General features: G+C 40.2%; 1 long non-coding RNA gene across 1 annotated transcript; it reads right to left on the reverse strand.

The window, feature by feature from the left end:
• Positions 1 to 3632: 3632 nt before the first annotated feature.
• Positions 3633 to 4753, reverse strand: LOC129712273 (uncharacterized). Its single transcript, XR_008726025.1, has 2 exons — positions 4257 to 4753; positions 3633 to 4153 (listed from the first exon to the last, which is right to left on the reverse strand). It is a non-coding gene; the product is annotated as an uncharacterized LOC129712273 (long non-coding RNA).
• Between the last annotated feature and the right edge of the window lie 353 nt (positions 4754 to 5106).

Genomic DNA, 5106 nt, shown 5'->3' on the forward strand with positions numbered 1-5106 from the left:
TGCAAACATCTTACGGCATTTCACATCCAAGTGCTTTAATATCAGTAATGCCCCAAAAATATTGAGAGGTTTAAGAAAGGAATTGCAGCCCATTCTATAGGAGTTATTTCTGATGATGATGGAGTGATGATATATTTCCTATGTTGTCACAGAGTCCACCAACTCAACACATAGGAAGTGCACACAAAAAGAAAGATGGTGGTGTGACGTTACAAATATCAGAGCAGTTCAGTGCAGTGGTGAGAAATGATTTTGGCTTGACAGACTATGATTCAGAATTGGAACCAATTTTGCTCAAGCTAAGAAATAGCCGAGGGCTGAAAACATTTTTAGGAGTTACTTAGACGGCAAAATAATGATTGTGCACAGCATCAATCATGAAATGAATGCCATGCCCAATAGGGGCAATACAGTAATAATAGGAGACTTGAACCTACGTGTAGAATGTACAAATCAAATTTTGTGCAGTTTTGTAGAAGATGAATTCATAGAATACATATTGGAAGATTTTTCTCGCTCAATTTGTCAAAGGACCACTGAGAGAAAAGGCTACTTTGAAGTCTGAAGAAGGGTCTCGACCCGAAACTTCACCTATTCCTTTTCTCCAGAGATGCTGCCTGACCCTCTGAGTTACTCCAGCTTTTTGTGTCTATCCTCAGGCTACTGTGAACCTTGTTTGCGCAATAAGAAAGGATTCATTGATATGCAATATGCAATTGATATAATTGCAGATGCAAGAAGCAGCATATGTTGGAATCTGGAGCAAAAATACGAGCTGCTGCAGGAACTTAGTGACTCAGGCAGCATCTGTCAATAGAATTGTATCCACTTAACCTGAAATGTCAACTATCCATCGCCCACCAAGGATGCTGCTTGACCTGCTGAGCTCCTCCAGCAACTTTTTGTTTAATTGATAATCTTGATTTCAGGGACCCTTTGGGGATGAGCGAATATGCTAAAATTCTACATTGTTTAAAAATGATGCAGTTCCCTTCAGAACCAAAGTAAAGGAAATTAAGATGAGATTTGGCTGCAGTCGATTGGGAGAGTACACTGAACAGTAGATAAGCAATGTGCAGCTTCTAAAGAAAAAAAAAAGCTTATGTTGCAAAATACAATTCTTTCAGGCACAAATACGCAAATGGAAATGTCATTCATGCATGGCTGATAAGTGAGATTAAAGATAGCATGAAATCAAAGGAAAGGACATAGCTAGTTACCAGAAATAGCAGTAAGCCAGAGAACTGGGAGCGTTTCAGTGTGCAGCAAAGGAGGATCAAGAAATTGATACAGAAAGGCAAGATAGACTATTGAAAGCAAAGTGGCGAGAGACAGAAAAAGATGAAGAAAGGGCTTACAACATCAAGTGTGCATCCTCTACAGAGAAAGATAAGAGCATTTATATTGGCGAATAAGGCCAGAAGCAGAGACATAATACCTGCCAGATATTTTAGAAAATCAAGAGAATTTAGAGAATGAGGAACTGAAGGAGCTGTGTCTTAGTCAAAAATAATAGTGCCAAAGAACTTGATGAGCGTGAATACTGATTAATTCCAAGGCCCTTATAATCGATATTCTATAGGTTTGAAAAAGATCGTTTTAGAGTTTATGGATGTCCTGATTATCATTTTCCGAAATTTGATAAATTCAATATGCAAATATGACTTCAGTGTTTAAGGAGGGTGGGAGAGAAAAAACATAGAAATAACGTTAGCCTAATAATAGTGATAGGGAAAACACTGCAATCTCTGATGAAGGTTGCAAGAATAGCTACCTTGAAATGAAAAATAAGATTGAACATGGTTAACACAGATTTATGAAACATAAACCATGTTTGACGAAAACCTGCTTGACTCATCTGTGGTGTTTTTTGAGAATGTAGCTAGTATATAGATAAAGGGGGAGTAACGATGGCACAGCGGTAGAGTTGCTGCCTTACAGCAAAATGCAGCACCAGAGACCCGGGTTCGATCCCGGCTCCGGGTGCTGTCTGTATGGAGTATGTGCATGGGTTTTCTCTGAGCACTTCGGTTTCCTCCCACACTCGAAAGGCGTGCAGGTTTGTAGGTTAATTGGCTTTGGCTTGATAAAAATGTAAAAAGATTGTCCAAGTTGGCGATATGCAGAGTACTGCCCTGTTGACTACAACATTCAGAAGGTTCAGAAGGTAAAGGGAACAGCTGAGGCAATGTGCCTGAGGAATTTTGGATAGATTTCAATGAGATTCCATGCTGGAGATTGGTCAGCAAGATTGGACCACATTGAATTAAGAGGTACTATATCACCATGGATTGAGAATTGGTTATCAGATGGGAAGCAAAGAGTTGGAATACATGGATCATCAGCAGTCTAGCAAGCTGTCATTCATGAACTACCAAAGGGATTGGTGCTTCGCCCTCAACTACTCATGATCCACGCCAACGATTTGGCTGATGGTATGAAGTATCATGTTACCAAGTTTGTTACTGATTCTAAACCATGTGGGATTGTGGGAAGGCAGAAGGATGCAAAGTGGCTTCAAGGAGATATGGGCAAACCAAGAGAGTGGCCAATGACATGGGAGATGGGAAATTTGTGAGATCCATTTCGATGCACAGAACAGAGATGCAGAGTACTTGATAAGGTGGTGAGAATTGTGGTGACGTTGATGTCCAACGGGAATCCAGATATGCTTGGGCACATGCATATCTAGATCAACATGCAGGTGAAGCAAGTGCTGAGGAGGACAAATGTAATGTTGGGCTTTTATGCAAGGTTTTAATTACATAAATAAGGACGTTTTGTATAGGGACGGTGAGACATCAGCTCTTACACAATTGTGTACTGTGTCCAATGTTGGCTCCTTTACCTGCCACAGAATTGTGCATTCACTAGGCTGGTTTGAAGGCTGATGGATTTTGTGTGAGAGGAGAGCTTGAGCAGGCTAAGACTGTATTCTCTTGAGATTTGAAGATTGAAAGGAGACCCTGCAGAAGCTTACAATATTCTAAAAGAGATTGACAGGTTAGATGGAGAGAGGATGTATCCCATGGCTGAGGAATCTTGGACTAGAGGGCAAGATTAATCATAGGGAAAAGCTGTTTAAGGCTGAGCTCAGGAGAATTCCTCTCACAGAGAATGATCAATTCCAGGGAGCCGGAGAGCTCAGTTGTTGTATTGATCCAAAGCACAGCTCAATAGATTTCTAAGGGACGCGGGTGACGTGGGAATAGTGTTGGAAAATGGCGCAGAGGTGAGAGATCAGCCATGAACTTTGTGAATAGCAGAACAAGCTCAGAGAACCATGTGGGTTACTGATACTCATGATCATATTCCTAATAGGCTTTAGATTTCTCACACAGCCAATACTGTCCTTTGCTCCAGCAGGCACTACCCAAAATAGTGGTAAAGACCAGAGCAACCAGTCTTCAGTATAAATGATTCCGGATCCAACCCCAGATTTTCAGAAATGTGGACTTCCCAAAGATTGCAGTTTGTCCCAATGTTCCTCAAATCTGTCTTTTAGTATTGACTTGCAAACGTCTTCCCAGTGCACACAGCGTAGGAACCAGAAATATATCGTGAGAAAAGCAGAGATACTGGTAAATAGAGGTACTTTTAATGAATGTTTTTTTTTTTAATTTGCTGTGTAGTTCCAGAAACCTTGCCTCTTTGTCTAGTTACTTTAATTCTGTGTTAATGAGCTGTAGAGAATGTTAATACTCTTCACCTGATGTGACATTAACCAGTTCTCATCAAAGTGCCATGAATTATGTTGATTATATCCTCTTACCATTTTAATCAAATGCATCTTTACGATATGTTAAAAAGCAATTGGCTGGTGAGTTAATAAGGGGCTTGTTTATTGAATATATTATCAACCTGTTTACATAAGGAATCTGTATTGATGAATCTCTGAAAGACATCGATGAAATGTTTACATATTTTTTGTAAATTATTGTGTGGCAAATGCAGACCATTGATTTCTTATAACTAAATGTGTCCTGCATTTTTGCATCACAACCACTATGCTGAAATCTCAGAGAAGAGCTTATTGCTACCTCTCATAAAGAGACAGAAAAAGAGTGAGAGAATTGGGCAAAAGAGAATGAAAAGTGCAGGACAAAACAGCATCCCTCCTCACTCCTTCCCTCCCTCACCCAAGTCGTACCAGCTTCAAAGTTCCTGAAGAAGGGTTTCGGCCCGAAACGTCGCCTATTTCCTTCGCTCCATATATGCTGCTGCACTCGTTTAGTTTCACCAGCAATTTTGCGTACCTTCAAAGTTCTCCTGTTGAGTCTCATTGTCTGTGCTCATTCTCACCTAGCACACAGCTAACAACAGGTGACGTTTCAGGTCGAGACCCTTCTTCAGACTGGTTCGGGATAAGTCAAACGAGAGATATAGACAGTGATGTGGAGAGATAAAGACCAATGAATAAAAGATATGCAGAATAGTTCACCCTACAAACAGCTAACAAAGGCCAGTTTCCTTTATCATCGTTACTTTTTTGCATATCTTATAGAATGTTCCACGGGACATTTAAAAATGTATCATCTAATTTGGAGTTTTCCACACTGAGGGGTAACTGCCTAGGTTTAAGCAATTATTCAGTCTGTGAAGGATTCTAATATTAGAGGAACCAGGGCTTGAAATGATATTTATCAATAAGAGTACTCAGGAGAAACAGTCTAAATCAAAGACTAATGTGACTGATAATGTATCTACGCAGCTCAGTAAACCTTTGTGAATTCTAATGGTGTTTTTTAAGCTTCACTTCCATGTGACCCAGTCAAGTCAAGTCAAGTTCAGCTTCACACATAAAGTGCAGTGCCAAATGTAATTGAATTGAACGTTTTGTATTGAGACATCAGCTCTTACACAATTGTGTACTGTGTCCAATGTTGGCTCCTTTACCTGCCCAGAATTGTGCACACTCAGGCTGGTTTGAAGGCTGATGGATTGAAATGAGCAGGCTTGTATTCCAGGGACCCTGCAGAAGTATTCTAAAAGAGATTGACAGGTTAGAAGAGTTCATACCATGCTGAGGAATCTTGGACTAGAGGGCAAGATTAATCATAAGGAAAGGCTGTTTAAGGCTGAGCTCAGGAGAATTCCTCTCACAGA

The sequence above is a fragment of the Leucoraja erinacea genome, chromosome 32 (assembly GCF_028641065.1).
Source record: "Leucoraja erinacea ecotype New England chromosome 32, Leri_hhj_1, whole genome shotgun sequence".
NCBI classification, from domain to species: Eukaryota; Metazoa; Chordata; class Chondrichthyes; order Rajiformes; family Rajidae; genus Leucoraja; species Leucoraja erinaceus.